Below are 23,308 nucleotides of genomic sequence, written 5' to 3'. Positions count from 1 at the left end.
AAACAGGAAGGGTACCATAGAGAAGTATATCTGCCCCCTTTGCGGCGTGAAAGAAGACGCGTTCCATATATTATTAGAATGTCAAGAAACAGACAATACAAGGAAAATGTGGATAAGCAATAAATTTTTGAATATGAATAAGATATGTAGCATATAAGAAAATATGTACTACTAAGATTTATTTAAAATCATCCGTCCTCAAGTGAGGTTGACCACTGGGATCCGGAATTAACACACATAAAAAGATAAAGGGAAATGAAACGAGTAAAATAATTATTCGATTTGTACATTAAAACAAAAATTAATGTGTTCACATATAAACGAGAGAGTAGAATTCGAAGATAGGGCCTTCAGATTTTCCATCACAATCTTCTGCAGCTCATAAAAGTGAATTTTAATGGATTTAAGGATATTACATACAAATTTTGGTAAACAACCCCTCGCTATAAGTAATATAAGAGTAATTGATTAACTAGCGGACTTACTCGTGTTAATTCTGTAAGTCCGTTAGTTAATCAATTACTTATATTCAAGTGTTAAAAGTAGTGTACGCAAGATTCAAAATGTAATATAAGACAGTTAAATAAATTGGAAACATTTTTAATGATAGTTATTCATAGATTTCAAAAAGGCATATGACTCTGTTAAGAGAGAAATATTATATGATATTCTTATTGAATTTGGCATTCCCAAGACACTAGTTCGATTAATTAAAATGTGTCTCAGTGAAACGTACAACAGAGTCCGTATACATCAGTTTCTGTCAGATGCGTTTCCAATTCACTGTGGGCTAAATCAAGGAGATAAACTATCACCTTTACTTTTTAACTTTGCTCTGGAGTATGCCATTAGGAAAGTCCAGGTTAACAGAGAGGGTTTGGAATTGAAGGATTACATCAGCTGCTTGTTATGCGGATGACGTGAATATGTTAGGAGAAAATCCACAAACGATTAGGGAAAACATGGGAATTTTACTGGAAGCAAGTAAAGAGATAGGTTTGGAAGTAAATCCCGAAAAGACAAAATATATGATTATGTCTCGTGACGAGAATATTGTACGAAATGGAAATATAAAAATTGGAAATTTATCTTTTGAAGAGGTGGAGAAGTTCAAATATCTTGGAGCAACAGTAACAAATATAAATGATACTCGGGAGGAAATTAAACACAGAATAAATATAGGAAATGCCTGTTATTATTCGGTTGAGAAGATTTTTATCATCCAGTCTGCTGTCAAAAGGCTGAAAGTTAGAATTTACAAAACAGTTATATTACCGGTTGTTCTGTGTGGTTGTGAAACTTGGACTCTCACTTTGAGAGAGGAACATAGGTTAAGGGTGTTTGAGAATAAGGTGCTTAGGAAAATATTTGGCTCTAAGAGGGATGAAGTTACAGGAGAATGGAGAAAGTTACACAATACACATCACAGAACTGCACGCATTATATCCTTCACCTGACATAATTAGGAACATTAAATCCAGACGTTTGAGATTGGCAGGGCATGCAGCACTTATGGGCGAATCCAGAAATGCATATAGAGTGTTAGTTGAGAGGCCGGAGGGAAAAAGGACCTTTAGGGAGGCCGAGACGTAGATGGGAAGATAATATTAAAATGGATTTGAGGGAGGTGGGATATGATGGTAGAGAATGGATTAATCTTGCTCAGAATAGGGACCAATGGCGGGCTTATGTGAGGGCGGCAATGAACCTCCGGGTTCCTTAAAGGCCAGTAAGTAAGTAAGTAGTAAGTGAAGATGAAATGGGAAGAGAAAGTTAAAAGTAATGGTGTATTAAATTGATCTTGTAGTGTGTATGTGTGTGTTTTTTTAAGTTGTGAGATTTGGCATAGATGATTAAAATTGTAAAAGAAGATAGGTCTGTCTTACAGATATATGATGGATAAATAAATATATCATATCTGAAAATTTGACTTCCTGGCAATGTATTCAATTTACATCCTCCCTATAATATATTGAGTAGCGTTGTAATACATAACACTTCGTTTAATTCTATAGGTGTTAATGATTTATTTTGTAATTGCAAAGATATATTCATTAGTATAATATATGACTGATACTCATTTACGCCCATTGCGATTGGTTGCTTTAATTTTTGAGCGAATTATGCAGAGATGTCGGTGCAGACAGTTGCTGCTGCTGTTGCCTACCTACTTTTGAACAGGAGGAGGAAACTTATTCAGAGAAAGATGTAGTGCAGGCAGTTCTTCATAAATAGTGATATACATCGCAATTACTTTTTAAATAAACTGCTTGCTGATGACGCTTACCTGTTCAGAAATTTTACCTGAATTAGTAAAGAGGACTTCGATTACCTTCTCACTTCAAAATCCGATACAAATTATTTATCGAGGTAGTATACCAGCTGAAAAACTACATTGCACATTTTTAATGTGTTCGGTATTTTGTGTATTCCGAAAACATTACTTTTGAATGTAGGGAACACAAAACGGGTCAGGACGTTTCGAGTGTGAAAGACAGGATGAAACAATTATCCCGGGGCGTGGCGAAATATAACTCGAGGAGACACAGGCATTCTAGACCTTCAGAGACTTCCTAGAAGACCGAAAGAAGCAGTAAAGGCTATCAGGGATGAGTTTAAAGCCTACTTCGTGTCGAGTGAAGGAAGTGTCTCATAGCAAGGCACTTATATTTAGACGTGTCTACCCTGTTAAATTTTGGCATAAAACTGAAAATTTGTGCTAAAAGTGAAAGTATTTATGAAAAATGTTTATTGCTTTATTGTGTACAATAAAGACATTTAAATAATTAAACCGTCTCTTTATTATTTTCCTGACAATGCATTTATTTCATAACAGGTATCCTATTATTTTAACTTTACGTAAAAATGCGTTTGATCACTAATATAATGACTTTATGTACACTAAATACAAACACAATATTCTCATCAGTTGAAAGTCACTTTCTTGGCGCGTCAACATGAAGAAGAAAACACAGTGAAGCGAAATGCACCCACTGATCACCCTGAGCTGACCAGCTTTTTTCTTCCTGTAGCTGTGGAATGTTGTTCAAGTTTTTTACTTTGTCTTTAGCTTCCTTTACTGCCACAATCGAACTTTAAAGCTATTTTTTTCCTCCATAACTTCAACTTATTTCTATTATCTTTGTAATTGGGATCTCGCAAATCCCACAAAATGTGATTTTCATGGTATTCTCCAATTAGAAGCTATGTTTTATTTTTGTCTCTATCGCTTGGTCCGAAAGGTTGTGGGTTCGAGTCCCGCCTCGGGAATGGGTGTTGTGTACATACTAGTTTAAGAAAAGCGGGAAAACAGAAAACAGAAAAAAGATAAACGAAAAAAAAAAATTGTATCCCAACTTATTGGTGCCGCATGCGACTGGACTGCTGAACCCGCAAGCCGTATGCGACTGTGCTGCCACCCTAGACAAGTGAGCAACCTGCACCATGCGATCGTGCCGCATGCTGCGTGATTGCCTATGGTTGCTTCAGTGTAAAGACATTTTAAGCTTGCGAACTGGAGCAACCGGAGGATTAGAGCAGCAAGCCGTACTCAAAAAGTGAGCAACTTGCAGCATGCGATCATGTCGTATGCTGCGTGATTGCCTACGGTTGCTTCAGTGTAAAGCCGCCTTTACACAGAATATAGCCTTCTCAACTGTTATTAGAACTGAGCTGTACCGTTCTAGTCCACACTGCATAGCAGTAGGCGGATAGTGGTAGGGGAGGTGTGCTCTATGCGCCTGCGCGAACGAGACAACTTGCTAGTTCGAGGCATCTATAATGTCATTACTTTTAGGGTTATTCTTTGAGATATTTCAAACGGAAAAGTTTAAAAAAATTTACTCGTTTTTGTTTCTTTTTGAGATAAAATTGTTATATATTAAACATTTCATAGCGTGTTTTGGGAAAGCTATTGATTTCATTTCTCATATGCTCTTGTCAAGTAAGAGAGCAATGTATAATGGTAATAAATGATTGAAATAAATTTAGTTTTGTTCTTTAAATCTGCAGAAATTTGATCCGAACAAATATGAAACATTGTAAAATTTCTTTGCAGAACGAGAAATTACATTTGCTCGGATCACATTAATGTCTCCACATTTAAAGAACAAAATTAATATTCATCAGTCATTTATTATCATAATGTACTGATCTCTTAAACTCACTAACATATTGGAAATTATATCAGCGCCTTTTCCAAAACAAGCTATGAAATATTTCATATAAAACAATTTTCATCTCAAAAGAAAACAAAAAACGAGAAAAATTGTCTTAAACTTTTTTGTTATTAATATTTCAAAGAATAATCCCCTGAAATGAATGTCATTACTTATGGTTCTATCTCTGATTGAGATTCTGACCGATACGTAGGCCTCGTCTATTATCAGACAGTACACCTCACTTGACGATATATGTCAGAGGACGAACAATTGTTTGTATGCATCTGAAGTCCGATTAGTGTAACATGTAGCTAATCGGCGATTTATTCAATGGAGGGAGAAAGGAATTGGCCACCCTACCCCATTATCTCCTGGCCTAGTTGCCTCATAAGTGGTAGCTTGCTATTATCACTTGTGAGGTTCAGACCTATCTTCGTACAGTTGATTAAAGAAACAAAAACAAAAATTATGTACGGCTCAACCTGTATATGTATACAGAGTGTCAAGAAAAAAGTATCCAATATTTTAGGAGGTGCTACTACGCATCAAAACAAGAAAAAAAAATGTAATAAACATGGGTCCTACAACATATAGTCTACTATCTGAGATCTGAACACTTCTTCATAGGAGGTGCTCAATGTGACGTCCATTCATGACAATTCATTCCTCTGCCCTTCGGCGTAAGGAATCACGCACTCTTTGAAATTGACCTGGTTGTTCTTGATGATCAAAAGTCTAGGGGGACTTAGAGCAGCCCAAGGTGTGGGCCCTCCCCAATCAAGCCAGCGGTCCTGAAATGTCAGCGTCAGGTATTCACACTCATTGTAGAAAAAAAATTGTGTGCCATCATGCATGAACCACATCTGTAGTCTTAGTTAACATGGCACATACTCCAGCAAGGCAGGCAATACATTAATTAGAAAGTTCTGATAACGAGCCCAAGTTAATCTCTTTGGTAGCACGTATGGCCCTTAATCTATCGCCAAGAACGCCTGCCCATACGTTGATTGAGAATCGGTGCTGATGACTTGTTTCTTCAAGTGCATGGGAATTTTCATCAGCCCACATATGCTGATTACGAAAATTCACAACACCATCTCTGCTGAACCCCGCTCATATCCGCAACTAAACTTTTCTTTTCAGTATTCCTTGCGATGTATCATTGTTCCATGCCACGGGTTTCGACTACTGTATGATTATCTCGTTGCCTGCTGTATTGCAGGGCAGAAAATGCATTGCCATAAATGGACGTCACATTGAGCACCTCCTATGAACAAGTGTACAGATCTCAGAAAGTATGTGTTGTAAGACCCATGTTTATTAGACTTTTTTTCTTGTTTTGATGCACACTATCACTTATTAAAATATTGGATACTTTTTTTTAACACCATGTATATGTAATGGTTCTTGAAGCCCAACAGGTAGCCTGGGTGGCATTTGTGAATCCGATGCTTGCATGTGGGACATCCTACAGAACCAGGACACATCCTCAGACGAGTACCCAAGTACCGGAACTCCAAGCCCTCTAGCGCCTGAGCGACAGGCGGCTGGCTTCAGTGCATATCACTTTGTGTTCTGAATGAACGTGCGTTTGAGCGCTTGTAGCTCTTTGTGTTTGCTTATTTCCGTGCTCGTTTATTTTTTATCCACAAAGAATAGGTTCCTTTGCCTCTTTCTGTGCGTGGGTGTTTATGTATAACATCAGTATGTGTGAATTTCTGTGTGTGTTGGTTATGTTTATGGGTTTTCCCGTGATTTGACAATTAATTATGCATGCTTGAGCGTGTGTAATGGTACTTCATCTTATTCGTCCTATTATTCATTAGATCATTACTGAACATTTTTCGCCAGAATTTCTAATTATAAATTAGTATGGTGTATGAAACATCATTGAAGATAATATAGAACAATAAATTCTAATAATAAAACTTCGAGTCATAGTACAATTATTTGAAAAACAAACTATATACTATGCCGCCGAGAAATTAAAATTACTTCAAGATATGGGCAATTATAGATATGAAATTTCGACTACTATACAATGTGTTTGAACGTGTGTCTTACGTATTTTTTTGAATGTATGTTTCTGCTTGTGTTTTTTTTTCTGTGCTTGTGTGTATATGCTGGATTAGTCAGTCAAACAATCATTCAGATAGAGTTAATTCAATTCAATTCAATTCAATCCAATTTATTTTGACCATTGGACATACAGTTTTAGGCTTCGTCAGAATAGATTGAAAAACATATTATACATTTGAAAAAAAAAAACACTAATAAAAGAAGCAGTAAAATTTAAATAATACAATGAAAACTTCAAATAATTTGAAACTTTTAAATTAAAGAAAACAGTTCACCCTTAATGTATGAATTGTAACTAATTGCAATTAAATGTATTCATTAAAAACAATTTTATACAGGGACATAATTTTATTTTTACTTCAATTTTTATTGTTCCTGAGCTTTTGAATGTACTTCACTCCCACCCCTTCTACTAATGGAGTTCCAACTGTCCTCCACACAGAACCAAGGCCGCATATAGTAAACAGTACTGAGTTAGTGAGTATAATACGTTCCAGAAATATATTCGCTTTTTCCAGTGACGAAAGATCTATCAATATTGAATCATATATTCACACAGGTACTACGTCGCATCCCGATTTCCCCAACCTGCTTCTGCTCGCCCCTCTGTAAAGGTTAGTGGCTGGGCTGTCTTAGCTCTTTTCTGAAAACATTAATTTCTGTTAGGAATTGGACATCTACGTAATATTATACAACTGTTTAAAATAACTTAAATAAAAGGGCCTCGTTAAATACTTAACTGTAACGTGATTTCCTCCCTTTCTACGATCTTGGACGGACAGTAAATGGCATGTCTGAGTAATTTTATCTGTGCGGGTCGGGCAGAAATGGAGATTGAATTTGCAGTACGCAACGTACACTTTTATAGAGTAAGTATAAAATTATTTCAACGTGAGTTACTAGTACGAAAGACGAAACTGGTAATTGGAATTAGATGCAATAGTCTATTGTGCGATAATATGCACAAAAGAACTGAAGCCTGTATCGAAATGAACGACCACCATTTTTTAAAATCTGTTTAAATATCAATTTTATGATTATTTTTCAATTTAACTTTATTCTCTATATTGTACGCTAATGTGCTGTAGACAGTATAATATACACTCCATAATGAATACGTTCGCATGGATAACTCAGTTCATGAGTAAAAACACTTATTGTTACTACTGTACTGTATTTTGATTAAACAAAAACCTAATGAAAATTATCAAACTCAAAATTGCGATATTTCCTAGTTTACGTAAACGGATGAAATACTTTTTACGCTAGTATCATCAAACTCCAGTTATGGAAGGGGTTAGGAACGGTGTTTTCGGTTCTCAACCGTTAAACCAAAGGTATAGTCAGGTTAATATTAAAAATGTTAGTGGAAATAAAATGATGTCCCTGTACAAGTTCATATTCAAAACTCACGAACAGAATAAAAAGGATTATTTAATAACCAATTGTAAATTCTAGTTTTCAAGCTATTCATTGGTAAATTTATAGTACTGACTGGGGAACTTATTATATAATTTCACCCTCATAACTGAAAAGTTTTTGTTGCTCCTTTGTAATCTACAATATGGAATATTAATTTTTTTTTACTATTTCTAATTTCATGATCATGTATATTGGCCACTAATGAGTAATTGTCGATATTTTGTCGAGTGTAAAATACTAGATCGTATGTATACAAATTTATGATTGTTAAAATCTGTGATTGTCTGAAAAGTAGCCAAAAATATTCCAGATAGTTTGATTTACATAAAATTCTAATGGCTTTCTTTTGCAAAATCAAGATACTTTCAATTAATTTTGGTTCCATTTCCCCAGAAAATTAGGGCATATCGGATTATCGTCTGAAAAAAAAGAAAAGTAGGGACATCTTAAATAATTTTGAGAAACACAAGTCGTTAATTTTTTTAACAAATATAAAACTCCTGACAGTTTTCCGCATATGCATTCGATTGTGGTTATTCCATGTTAAACTGGAGTAATTTTCATGGTCGGCACAGTACTGTAATTACCTCCTGTCTCCACGTTAATTTTAGAAACCGTGCACTCGTTAGAACGAGGTACCCAGCTGCTGAAGCCGTTACCTCTGTGAACTTGCAGTTTATTTATTTCTCCTGTGCCTAAATTGATGTGTTTTTAGAAGAGAAATTTTTAAGGGGGCGTGGCTAAACTAAATTAAACATGTGCGGAGCAGCCCGCATGTATAACAGTAGTAGGCCTAATTATTAAGTAAATCGTTATAGTATTTATAATTCTGAATACAGTTCCATATTATTAGGGCTAGGATTTTGATGAAATTGCATCTTTTTTCTAGTAAGCCAGAAACATAGCTGCTTTAGTATTTATATGTTATGTGGTAAACTGAACGTTTTAAGACATATTTGTTAGGGCATTTTTTTTTCATTTTTTGCCTGTTTCAACTCATAAGAACATATTTTGTTTTATTCGGTGATATTTAGGCATTTTCATTTAATTTTGACCATAAATCCCCATTATTAACGTAAAATAATATTTATTTCCTTTGATATTTTCTTTACGTTGTCCATTAATATGCATTATTTTGTACAATATTTTAATAGTTTTTCTAAACAAATATTGCCATTTTAACTTAGTACACCCTATGTCATGGATCAGTCCAACCACCCTTTCAATATAGACTCTTCTATACCTGCTAATTTCGGATAAGAGTGGCCTTGTGGTGGACTGAATGGAAACTAAAAGTAAAGTAAATGCATGGTGCTACAGCGCACGAAGGGCCAAGACCGATCAACCGACTGCTGACCTCACGTCCATATGCCGACGCAGAGGTGAACGATCATACATGGAAACTACATCAGGTAAAATAATTAATGTGTACTACTTAGAAAAAATTATGTAAAATTTAATTTGATTACTAGTCTAAGTACTGCACGCATTGTATTCTTCACCTGACATAATTAGGAACATTGAATCCAGACATTTGAGATGGGCAGGGCATGTAGCACGTATGGGTGAATCCAGAAATGCATATAAAGTGTTAGTTGGGAGGCCGGAGGGAAAAAGACCTTTAGGGAGGCCGAGACGTAGAGGGGAAGATAATATTAAAATAGATTTGAGGGAGGTGGGATATGATAATAGAGAATGGATTAATCTTGCTCAGGATAGGGACCAATGGCGGGCTTATGTGAGGGCGGCAATGAACCTCCGGGTTCCTTAAAGGCCAGTAAATAAGTAAGTACTAGTCTAAATATTAAGTAGTACAAAACCTCTTTTTCTACTAAGCCAATTCTGTAAGATCAATTATTAGAGCATTTTAAGGGCATTTTTTTTTAAGATTTTTAGGTCATATATGCATTGTTTTTAGGACATTTTTTCATTATTTATAGATCATCAAAATCCTAGCCCTACATATTACAATGCGAGCACACGCAAGAGACTGAAGACAGTAGGAATGACGGTCGGAAGACGTAAACAACAAATTCTCTTTATTCCCCGAGCACAAGATGATTCGCAGCGACATTTGTGTTCAATGAGGGAAAGAGGAATGTCAGTGGTGAAATTCTACCCTGGCTAAATGTTTCCGGATCATGAATAATGGGTAACTTATTTTATACGCAGTAACATAAAACCAGTCATATTTCAGCGTCCATTGCAAAGTAAAAAAGTAACCTATATTTTAATTTAACTGAGTGACTCTTAAAGTAGAAACATATTATATAAAACCTCCATTTGAACCTCCTCTAGTTACAAGCATAGGTAGGAAGTTCGTATCAAAACAGTAGATTTAAGTTTAATACACCGAGGAGTATACATGCCATCCGCCCCTCGCCCTGCTCCCATTCGCTACAGACGATACGCAGTTCACATAAACAACGCATAGTGGCATTCTTTGGAGCTGTGTACAGTCGTGAATAGTTTGAAGAATATTGTTAATTTATATCAATATTTTAGGTTCTGAACAAATTGATCTATTCTGTTATTATTGTATTATTTACGTAATGTTACTATTATGCATGATTCCAAAAAAGGAAACTCATCTGTTATTAAATAATTATGCAAATAGAATTGTGTTTATTTTGTCCTGGATTATTCTTCGTTAAATGTTGACGTCTCGTGCTGCTATGCATTCGGTTGTGTTACAGACCAAGTTCAACATCGGAATTACGATACGAACTTCCTATCAGAAATTAAAAATTTTCTTGAAAACAATTATAGGTTTAATATTATGTGCTACATACGAGATACACTAGCCTATTATATTCACAGAGTAGTTGTCCAGCCGATATTTCAGATTTGCTCCAGTAACGTCTTGTGACGTGAAGGTAGAACGAGGAGGAGGAGGAGAAGTAGGTTATTTTACGACGCTGTATCAACATCTTGGGTTATTTAACGTCTGAATGAGATGAAGGTGATAATGCCGATGAAATGAGTCAAATGAGTCCGGGGTCCAGCACCGAAAGTTATCCAGCATTTGCTCAAATTGGGTTGAGAAAAAAACTCCGGGAAAACCTCAATCAGGTAACTTGCCCCGACCGGGATTGGAACCCGGGCCACCTGGTTTCGAGGCCAGTGCGCTAACCGTTACTCCACAGGTGTGGACAGGTAGAATGAATATTTTTAAAGTACAAATATTGTTTTTTTATATAAAAGGAGTAGCGTCATTTCCCATAACTATGGTCTTGGAACACAAGTATGGTCCACGATACAATCATTCAAAGAACATCGTAGAAGTAACATAGACCGTTCGTAGATAGCTGCAGTGACTTGACTTCAAACTACAGTACAGCAAAAATAAAGATAAATAAGGTATTACGTTATGGAGTACAAAATTTGAATTTTTATATCGTGGACCACACTTGTGTTCCAGGACTATAGTTATGGGAAATGACGGTATTTCTTTTGATAAAATGAAAATGTTCTGTTATTTGTTATAATGAGGCTAATAATAATTGTATACATTGTATGTTATTTTTATAAGTGTGGATAAATTATTTTAGTTTGGGAGTTACAAAGTTTGTAATTACAAATTATTGTTTTTTTATATTATTCGTTTATTATTTTCTTATTCTGAGGCTATAAACGATTGGATCACATGTTTGGGTACCATCCGGCTGTACATGCTTGTCGTTCTGGTTCACTGAGATTGAGAGATGCGCTATTACTTTTCATTCGGTAGAGGTATAGTCTAATTTTACACAACTTAACAGTTTTGGTACCAACTTCCTAGCTCTGGTTATAAGCAGGCTTCGAGACTTTGGACCCGATACAATAAGTTTACTGTGCTTGTACTATAGGTTGTTGACTCGCTGCAGATAGTGAAAGGTAGAGATATGTTGAGGTAACAACGTTGCTATTTTGAATAGAGTACGGTAGTATGGGGAAACGCACACATATGGGCATTCTGAAAGTAAATATACATTACACTGTGACAATGTCAAAATAATGTGAAAAGCATTTATTCTCCTGTCTTTGATAAGCATTTCTGTTTAATTATACACAATGTTAATGGTGGAAATAAGCATGTAGCAATTTTAATTTCTTCATTTATGATATTGGTCGTCTTTTAGAAGTGCAGTTACAGTACAGAATTGCAATGCACTACAAGATACATTTTCAGTGTCTCAAACGTAAATCTTTTTCACTTGTCTACCAAACACAGTTTGTACTGTGAAAAGATGCGCTCTACGTCGCATGACTTTATAGGAGCAAAACGAAAAAACCTAACATCATTGCAATCTCTAAGAGACGGTCCTTTATTCTCGGGTGACTTTATGTCCACTAATTTGCTGTTTATGTTACACGATGTTCCATATCCGTTATTTTTACATAAAATTGATTTCCACTTCTGGTTTACACATTCAGTAACCGGTGTACTTGGTGTCTCATTAATTCTCTGCGTCATTTCCTCAACTAATTTGAGGGCTTCCGGCATCCCTTGCTCTCACTTTTCTAACCGTGTAATAGTTTCAGACACAGTTTGAAAATAGGTTTGTATGAGAACCAAATTATTCATCAGAATCTTCAAATCCAAAGCGTCTTCCTTTGCGTATTTGTTGTCATTCATTCTACAGTACCCGAACCCACTGCACGCTTTACCACTATACTCAGTACGTCGATATGCGGATTTCCCACTGAACTGATCTATCGGGTCCGAAGTTTCGAAGCCTGGTTATAAGTGAAACGTGTGGGGTGATGCTTCAATGTCCGTCACTGAACACGTTGCTGCATCCATGAAACCTACAGATTGCGACTGCAACTGGTACATAATCTGCGAGGGGGTGTGGTTGGTAGCATTTTTTGTACCGTCCGCCTATGATTGTACTCGAGTGTACATATTACATTACATTATACTTGTTCGAGGAAAGATACATCTTGGAATACATTGTGGAAATATACAACCATTTAGAGTTATTGTGCGTATGAGATATATGCTTGCCTCCACATAAGAGTTTCCCAGCGTTGTGTTACGAACACAAACCGGAAATTTGTTACTTTATTTCCCACTTTAGTTTTTTCTGCAGCGTCATTCAACTGCTTTATGGAACGACTAATTTACAGTAATTGTTACGATCAATATACTGTGGCTTTTGGGCAATTTTCTGCTGTTACTCAGATCGTCATAATAAGTAATATCGCTGACCTTGTACACAAATTCGAATCGAGTTGGGTTTATTTTATGGTTGGGGGTGGGAGTTTCTGAGGTTTCTCCACCTCTAAAGCGAATATCAGTTAATCTCATGGCGACTCCTCCGACTTAACTCGCCAAAATAATACCGTATTATAGACAACACTATCATATTCATATAACATCACTGTCTAAGAACTCACATTTCCCACGAACATATAAGATTATATTTAAATTTATAACTGCAACTTGTATTATTACTACTAGCAACACAATACGGATTTCCAAATATCTATTATGTACCTCAATATGCTACACACCTTCAACTGCTTTAGTCTGTGACAAGTATTCTGAAACACCATGTGCTGTATTAATAGGGTTCTCTGACATATTGGAAAAAAAATATGGGATACTTATCAGTTTTCACAGAGTACCAAACAAAATGCCAATCTTTCAAAATGTGTGTGTGTGTGCTAACTAGCTAAGGTAAGTAAACAAATAGTAAACAAAATTATTAGGGAGCATATTTGCATTAAGTTTAAGCTTCTTTAAGTCAGTTGCCTTCAAATTGCTTTTACTTAGTTATTACAGAAATAGCTACAAAATACACTGTTCACGTGACAATATTCTTATAAGTCAATCCATCTTCGCCTTGCAATATTTCTCTAAAGAATTAATTTCACTTAACAATGGTTTATTTTGAAGAATCATATATGAAAAGCAACACAATCCTCACTGAAGAATGATTTTACAACAAGCATTGATTTTACTGTTTTTACAGACAATTTATTTTTCTCATCAGTCCATAGAGCGTTCATGCGAGAAAATAATCTTTCGACACACACACAATCGTTCCAGGGATACACATTATGAACTCCACTACCCTCTTCAAATTTGAGAGTTCTCCTTCAGTACTTTTAAAAAGATCCATCCAGACTTCATCTAAACGTTTGGTGTTGCCGTCACTCGTCTTGAGAAATTAATAACTCACAATAATTGTTTCATAGTAACTTATCTACAATGCAATGATCAAGTGCCAAGTTCGCAATTTGTAATGTAGAACAGACATTGTAACTTTTCCATTTTTTCTCAGTTTAGAACTCTAAAATACGGGACGGAAAGCTGTCCTGAAGACTTTTCTCGGGACAACGGGACGCATTAGCGAAAAACGGAACGATCCCATATTTTTCGAGACGTTTGGAAACCCTATGTATTGATATTATCTTCAATATGTTCCCTTAAAGCGATACTGTGTTAAAGTAAAATGTTGTTGCAGAGAACAGTGATAAAAATATCTAGTATTCTTTGCTGTTCTTTAAATTAATAATGAAGTGTCGTATTCATGTAACAATTTAACTGAATATACAATGTTCGTTACATAAGAATTTCGTATTAACATACATGGGGGGGGGGGGAAAGGCAATTTTCTTCTTTCACTAACTATCAATTAAATTTCGACAAGATATAATTTCTATATAATGACATTGAATAATAAGAAACACTAGAAAGGGAACATCAAAGGTAAAACTTCGATTGTAACAAATAAGACAAAATATTTCATAATATTCAAAGAATCGAAACACTCAATTAGAAAGATGAAATCAATCCAGTGGACAATAACAGACTGGCAAAGCAAGATGTTGCACTGCAAGTGGCTATCAGAGTGCAGTGCGGTGGGGAGTGCGATGACATAATGTAACAGCTGAGTTTAATTGACTCGTCCTATCTCGAAACTTCAAGCGATGAAGAAGAAAAAAGATAGAAAAAGAAACGAAGAAAATATGAAGATAAGAAATGAGAAAAAGAGATTGAAAGAAAGGAAATATAAAGCACAAAAATTAATTCAGACAATGAAGAAATAAAAGATTTCCAAGTGATGAAGACAAGAAGAGAAAATGGGGAGATATAAAATAGGTACAATAAAAAACCTAGAAAAAGCTAAAAGCTGTAACAAGGAGGAAAGAAGTACTTAACGTTACAAAATGAACGAATGAGTAAAAATTAAAAAAGAGAGATATGAAAGAAGAAGATATGAAGAGAAAATACAACATGTAAAACTCTAATGGGAAAATAATTAATGATTATAGAGAAATGAAGGGAAAGGAAGGAATGAAAAATTAAAGACGTAGACCAAGGATAACAAATAAAGTTAAAAAAAAACAGTAAACGTAAGGCAAAACAATGTATAAAATTATAAATAAAATGCAAAATACAAGAAACGAATAGCGACAAGTAAGAAAGAAACACAGGGAATTGAATGAAAAATGAAGAAAAGAAAGTGAAGAAAATTGTAAATATATTTTACCGTTGCATCAATTTGCTATATCCAGGGCAGAGTATTTATGGAGATCGCGAAAATCTCGACATAATAGATATACAATAGATTTTTGCTAATCCTTACGAATTAAGTGATTCTGATTAATAATACGTGGATAAAACAATCGCGACAAATCGCTAAATAGAGTTCTAATAACGAAATATGAACACATTCGCGAATTATTAATATTGCGTTGTTTTATAGCGAATTTCATAGCCTGAGTTTTTTTTCACTTTAATTTGTATATATCCAAGTAGGCTAATTACATGGTATTCCAGGTGTTCTGATTACATTAGTGAACTCAAAAGACGGAGAATTAAACTTTTCACTAATAATTTGAAAGTATTAACTTGAGGGCTGCAAGTTTTTTTCGTTTTTAATGAATGTGTGTTAAATAGTCCCAATCGAACAAATATTTCTATTGGCCATTCCGCACCTTTACCAGACTCCAACGAACCTTTAATTTTAATTTTTTGGAAAGTAATATTCATACTGAGTTAATACTCTCATTTCAAAATAATTGAATTTTCCAAAATCAATCTCCAACAATCTCCGACGACACCAATATTAAAAAACACAAATGACAAAATTAATCTCCATAAACATCTGCCCCTGGCTATATCAATTCAATTTCTATGTAAATAGTGTAAATCCTATCAATGTCGTTTCAACTGCCGCTGAACGATAGAAAAATTTGAACATAAAAATTCTAGGATATAATGTATATTACGTATTTTGACATTCACTACAATAGTAGTACACGTTTATGCACACGAATATTTCAGTGAACGTATATTCTTCACATAGAAGGAAAGTTGCTGAAAATCGTAATTCAAAGATATAAAAATCTGACCAGCAGATGCCGGTCCCTCAGCAACAATTTTAACTGCACACCAGCAGCACCTGTTCGTGTCGGAGTAATGAATGGCTACTCACCTCTCGAGGATCGGATGTTTCACTTGGCGTCGAAGTCTGTCTCGGCCCAGCGACGCGCCGACAGGTGCGAGTGCAGGCGTCGTACTGAGAGCACGACGGCGTCGCTGTCATAACACTACGACGCGAAGCGCCGCCACGCATGCGCTCTTCTCAAACCAACACAAGATACAGCACGATTGTTGTGTCGTCTCGTTCAGCTAAGGAGAAATGCACGGATACATTTTATAAACAATTATTATAAGGTTGACGATATCGTGACCGTAGACGGCGACGGTATTGAATGAATTGTAGTCGTGATTATTTACGTCTAAATGTTAACAAATATGCTTGTACAATTGATTGTACATGAATGTGATGAAATGTTTTAATGATAGCGTTAGGTGACATTAAGATGGATTTTTATTTATTTTATTGGGTTATTTTACGACGCTGTATCAACATCTAGGTTATTTAGCGTCTGAATGATATGAAGGTGATAATGCCGGTGAAATGAGTCCGGTATCCAACACCGAAAGTTACCCAACATTTGCGCGTATTGGGTTGAGGGAAACCCCAGGAAAAAACCTCAACCAGATACCTTTCCCCGACCGGGATTCGAACCCGGGCCACCTGGTTTCGCGGCCAGACGCGCTGACCGTTACTCCACAGGTGTGGACATTAAGATGGATCATATGCGGAGACAAAGGTGAAGGCAGAAAATAGAAAATATTAGGGAATGCTGGGTTTGCAGTGAAAGTTCTGTCCGTGTGCAGAAAACTTTGAATTAATTAATTGATTATCATAATAGATGATTGAAATAATTTTAGTTTTGTTCCTTAAATGTGCAGAAATTTGATCCGACAAAATGTAACAATGTAAATTTTCATTCTGCAATGGAATTTTACATTTGTTCGGATGACATTTATGGACATTTAAAGAACAAAACTAAAATTCTTTCAATCACTTATTATCAACAGTAATCTCACTAGAGGTTTTGATTTATCTAGAGAAAATTAAAACTCGAGTGGGATTTAAGACTATTACATGATTAGAAGAAATAAAGTACTCTATTAATACAATAAAACAGTGTTTCCCAAACTTTTTAAATGTGCGACCCACTTTTGGGTGAGAAATTTGTTTGCAACCCCTCCCCCCATTACTATACCAGTAATAAAATTAATAATTAATTTTCTATACAGGGTACACAAAACTGATTAAATTTACATTCGTTATTTGCAGGCCTACTGCTACAGCCAAGCATAGGCTAGCCTATTCGACAGTGAAATAAAATGTAAACTATAATTTGTTTTAAAGTGCTTGTTAGTGAATACAGGTACTTGACATCATATTGACTTGACAGAGCTTCAATTTGTTGCTGAATCATTGTCAACACTTTTAAATAGGTATTACGTATAATCAATACTTCACCTGACATAATTAGGAACATAAAATCCATACGTTTGAAATGGGCGGGGCATGTAGAACGTATGGGCGAATCCGAAATGCATATAGAGTGTTAGTTGGGAGGCCGGAGGGAAAAAGACCTTAGGGGAGGCCGAGACGTAGATGGGAAGATAATATTAAAATGGATTTGAGGGAGATGGGATATGATGGTAGAGACGGGATTAATCTTGCTTAGGATAGGGAGAAATGGCGGACTTATGTGAGGGCGGCAATGAACCTTCGGGTTCCTTAAAAGCCAGTAAGTAAGTAAGTACTATGTATAATCATTACAGCAGTTCCTCATCCAGTTTTGAAATGTATGAGTTTCTCAATTCCTTTAGCTTTATTTTGCATGTCTTTTCACATTATCATAATATAATTTTAACTGCTTTACAGTTCACTTTGTTATGTTTATTTGACTATTAAAAGCATCTATGCTTTCTTCTTTTCCTTCACACAAATGGTGTCCGTTCTCTTATTTTCAATATGTCATTTTATTTGCGAACTAAGACAATTGCTATTTTTCCAACTCAGTGTAATTGCTACAACAAACATTATGTTTTCCATATATTTCTATTACATCTTTCGTTACACAGCTAATAATCTGTACAAAGCTCACCAAAGATTTTTCCGGCATATATTTTGGAACAAAATAGTAACACTAATCGAAGCAGAAGGCAACGTTCTGAAAGCAGAAATGAGCCGTTCAGAGCAGAAGTGGTGTAAATAAAAAATGGGTAATGAGGGTTAAAGTAAACATTCTGTAAAATATAGCGCAAAGTAGCAATTAATATGCAATTTCTTTAAACTATTAGTAATCGGTGGATAGCAAGAAGGACATATTGATACTTTGCGCAGTATTTTACATAATTTTTACTTTAAACCTCATTGCCCAATTTTTAATTACACCACTTTTGCTCTGAACGGCTTAAATAATGTCAACGCATTCAGGTTTTCATAACTCAGTAGGGCTATGTTTAACAATCTGTTACTTAACAAACCGTTACCAAATACGGATGAAACACGTTCTTTTTAACAATTTGTTGAATTACTGACAACTCGTTACTTAACAATCCGTTAAACTATTAAACCTTTCTTAATGAAACTGGCAAAGTTAAACATATTGATAAGTACAAATTATTTTTATCTGTATTAATATGACTGAACATTCACCAAAATATCGACTACATATATAAATTACAGTTATATTTTCACATGTATTGAAATAAATCACACTTTTCCTGCACCATAAGTGAGTTACTAAACTGATTACAAAAATATTATTAGATGTACCCATAAAATATGTAATATCGGCTTACTTATAAATCTCGTAACTGCATTTGAAGAAACTGTACAAGAGAACCCAGCTAAGAACTATTATGCATTTTTTAGTTATAAAATATAGAAACATTTGCAGACTTATGATGTGTTATTAACGGACGTATTTTGAAAATATAGGCTACACAGATTTCGACATTCGAGAAAAATTGGACTTTAGGGGTTTTAGGAGTAAGCTAACGATATATTAAATACATTAATTAATAAAATTAAACACCTGGCGAGATAAATATCGTTATTCAGTTGAAAACCATGGTGCTTCAAATGAATTGTACCTGACTTGAAAGTTATTCACAAGATACAAATAACCAGGCTGTTGATTGTCTCCAGTGACCACGAGTAGGAACTGTATCCAGACGTAACCATTCTCCTCTGATTAGCTTTACTTCTGTTCAGTTTTAACCTTCATGCTATCCGTCGATTCACATGGCATGGTTAAAAATTGCTGAACGTTACCGAGTAACTAAATCCCACGACAGTCCTTTTATAGCAGCAAACTCCCGCCGCTTGCTGTTCGTAATGTAAACAATCTCAGTTTACTCTGGAAGACAATTCAAATGGGGTGGATGGAATAGGTAGCTTATATAGTACGACTCCAATTCTGTGTATGGTTGTAAGTGTACAGTGTCTCAGTAAACAATGATGATGCCAGTTCAGTTCAGGCACTGGCATCCAGCACATCACGAACAGTAAGAGATGTCTGTCAAGCGGACGTCTTTAAACGTGCAATAAAAACCGCAAGTTATTCGTCGAATTGAAATGGCGAAAACTTCAAACGTATCGCAAGTAATTAGTATAAAATTAGTGCTTCCATGCGATTTATAATGTCGATGCCTGCTGGGCTAAAATTTCCAATGAAACTCTAAAGACAAGCTGGAATAAATTACTTATATATGAAGCCGAGAAGGCAACTTCTGAATAAAGAAACTTTATATACAATCCACCAGTCATTATGCTGCAGACACGGCTCTTATCAGAGCCGTTTGTAAAATACTATTAATTTTTCTTTCAGAACAGTGTAAAATTATACGAGTAAGTTTTCAGTCCCAAAAATATTACAGGTCATAAAAGAAATAGAAAAGCTGTATATTTGACATATGAAGGTGTAATTTCTGTTTAGTATTGAAGCAAATCGATGACGTTCAACAGCAACCTCGTATATTCGTATATTAAAAAAAAACAATTTTACAGGAGAGCGAAGAATCATTTTAATATCTTGATAACGAACAAATGTCTGACGTAAGAGGGTATTTAAATCTCTTCTTGTAAAGTTTGTATCCATGCCTTGACTTAAGATTTGTTTGCAGAAATTTCGGGAAAATTTATTTCTTGGGAATCAAATGAGATCTTATTGTGTTAATTTTTTGTTTGACATACGAGGTAGCTGTTCAACACCATCAAAATGTTACATTATACAGAGTGTAACACTGCGTTCTTATGTATGGTATTATCGTGATTATGGGACTTTTCCTAGTGCGCCTGCATCGCTGCAACCTTGGTGGACCAAAAGAGTTGGACTCCTTCTGTCAAGGGTTTTATGCAGAATTGGAGTTGTACTGTAATCAGAACTAGGAACTTCTTACCGATCGCTATAGCCCTATGCAGGGTACGACCAGCGAGGTCCGATATCATCAACGCATCAAAGCACGCTATTCATAGGAATAGGAAGGTACAGTGGAAAGGAAAACAAACTCATCGTTAAGGAATATTCCCGCTTTCGGAAAAGAAAGACAAATGTTGTTACTCAAACGTCTTCCATACTGCCGATGTGACCCTGTTGCATGCAGTAAAGGTTGTTAACATGAACATGATGCACTCCAAGGGGGGCGCTGTTCGAAAAGTGACATGGGCAAATAACAGCCCAGTTAGCGGTGATTCAGCGTGTCAGATTTCGGCAATGAAGTCTCGAGACTTAAAACATCACATTAAGAATTTAATTTATTGCCGGAAGTGTCGACTGCTGGAAATATAACACCACACTTTCTGTAGAATTTCTTCGTAATATACGTACCATAAATAAAGAATTTGTTGTTATATTATGTACTGCAATGTCATGAATGAACTAAACTGAACTGCAATTAATGGAAGTCAGGTCTATAGTATCGCTCTAACATTGGCGTTCCTTCAGCTTGTGGTATATATTCATATTACGCAACACAGTCCATGCTCTAGTCAGGAGAAATGTACACAATATTTCCTCGGCAGTCGCGTTACATCTAAAGTAGAAGGCCAAGACACTTAATTGAGCGAAACCTATTTCCTGGTAAACTCTGTGTAGTAAAAAGGAAGATAATACTAAAAATGAGTAATGTACAGGGTGCGTCAGAAAGAACGGATGGATTTTACATGGCAAGAAAATTGTAAAGATTCATCAAATCAAAAATTTATTGTTATCAACATATTCACCAATACATGCAGTTTATTTATGGAAAACAACATTATCCATATGATGTCCTTGGCTTTCAATACAGGCATCGAGGCGTTTTCTGATGTTCGCCATCACTTTCACAGTCATAGCTGGTGCAATTGCCACGATTTATTCACGAATCGCCGTCTTCAGTTCGTCCAGTGTATGTGATCGATGTTTACAAACTTACCCCTTCAAATGGTCCCAAAGAAAGAAGTCGCAGGGCGCGAGATCTTTCCGTAGCCTCGGACAATCTCAGTGCAATAGAATTTCGTCCAGGTGATTTCTTCTTTAATGTTGAACCTGTGATACGAAATGAAGCCACCCACCGCAAAATGTATTCCGAGTTGGAATCCTAGCGTGACATCCGATGCCGAAATGAGTCCTGAGTGGCGATCACAGACTCTTCATTTTTCAAAAATGTCTCTACGATGAAAGCACGTTGTACACCAGACCAACACCATATTCTCAACTGAAACTGCATTCTATGGCTGAACCAACAGTCGTGGTCCCCCTCACTATATCTCTCTCCTCGTTGCGTATCGATAGTTTGAAATCCATCCGTTCTTTCTGACGCATCCTTTATAAAGCAAGTGTTCACATCTCAGAAAGTATGTGTTGTAGGACACATGTTTATTAGACTTTTTTTCTTGTTTTGATACATACTTGCACCTCCTAAAATATTGGATGCTTTTTTAAACACCCTGTATGTATGTATGTAGGTATGTGTATATATATAGTGGTTCATCACTGTGAAGCAACAGTTAGCATGTCTGACCGTGAAACGAGCGGGTTCAAATTCTGATTGGGACAAGTTACCTGGGTGACATTTCTTCCGCGGTTTTCTCTCAATGGTTAGCTTTCGTCGTTTGGCTCTGAGCTCATTTTGCTGGAATTATCACCTTCATTTCCATAGCAATTAATAAACCGTCGTAAAATAAACCAAATGAAAAATTAATGAGCCGGGTAAGAGAAGTAAGAACAGAGAGAGGAAGGAGTATGGAAGGCAAAGTGAGACAGAAAACGATGGTCGCGATTGTGTCTCTTAGCGCCAAAGTATGTCTGTCGCAGTTGCAGCATTGAGTATCCGCAACATTTATAATGCAAGATATGGCAACAGTATATTACTGCTACTGCAGGAATTTCCTCATTTTTATGTAGAACGTGCTGCCTACAGTAGGACCTAGGAGACCTGCTCCATGCATACTCCAACACAGTCGGACTCCCTGCAGACTATAGCAAGGGTAGAAGTCCGTTAGTCTCCGTGAAATACTGCTCCCTCGCCCTTCTATATTTCGAGCGTGTTAATAGCATTGCAGTTCCTCTAGTGAGGCACATTATACAATTCCCTTTCTTGTTCATTTCTCCATCCCCATAAAACTTCTAAAACTGAACTTTATATTCAACTCACGTGACATTAATACGAAACAAGAATATTGTGCTGGGCTTCAATTGGAAAGGCAGGCACACGTCATGGCACATATAGTGAGGCAGCGGCTGATAATCGGAGCAAAGTGGAATTGGGAAACCTCGTCAGTTGGGTCTTCGTTCTTGCAAAATTTAATTTGAGCTCGGAGAAATCCGATTTTTTGGAGTAAAATGTAGTATTATTCCTCCTATTTCAAGAAAGGTATTTTGATATTCTGAAGGTAATCTTACTTTTTAAATACACTACACAAAATTAGACATATAATATCCGGTACCGGGTGTTTCAAAATGAATATCGGAGTTTTAAGGCTTTGTAGTATTTATTACATTTAACTTACAATTATAAATAATACATGAAATGAAAGAGCAACTCAAACAGTTTTGTACGCACGCATGCACATGCACTGTTTCCTCTATCTGCCGTTAGAAAGCGCGTTGAACGAGTGAGAATCTTTTACGCGTAGCCCCAAGAAATCTGTTCGGAAGGCTAGTCGTGAATTAGCAATTCCAGCGACGTCTGTGTGGGGAATTCGATGGAGACGCTTACAACTACGTCCTTATCGTTTGCAGTTGCTACAAGCTCTACAGCCCACAGACTACGGTTTACGTGCCAACTTTGC

The 23,308-nt window shown here is 35.9% G+C and overlaps 1 protein-coding gene across 1 annotated transcript in view; it reads right to left on the bottom strand.

Moving 5' to 3' along the window:
• Positions 1-16,259, bottom strand: part of LOC138709287 (ras-related and estrogen-regulated growth inhibitor) — a 343,718-nt gene extending 327,459 nt beyond the window's left edge. Inside the window, exon 1 of the mRNA XM_069839947.1 lies at positions 16,094-16,259. The gene's annotated coding sequence lies outside the window, so the exon portion shown is untranslated. The remainder of the gene's footprint in view (positions 1-16,093) is intronic.
• Positions 16,260-23,308: the final 7,049 nt, after the last annotated feature.

The sequence above is a fragment of the Periplaneta americana genome, chromosome 11 (genome assembly GCF_040183065.1).
Source record: "Periplaneta americana isolate PAMFEO1 chromosome 11, P.americana_PAMFEO1_priV1, whole genome shotgun sequence".
Taxonomy (NCBI): domain Eukaryota; kingdom Metazoa; phylum Arthropoda; class Insecta; order Blattodea; family Blattidae; genus Periplaneta; species Periplaneta americana.
Note: the sequence above shows the minus strand (reverse complement) of the source record. Positions and strands in the feature narration are given on the sequence as shown.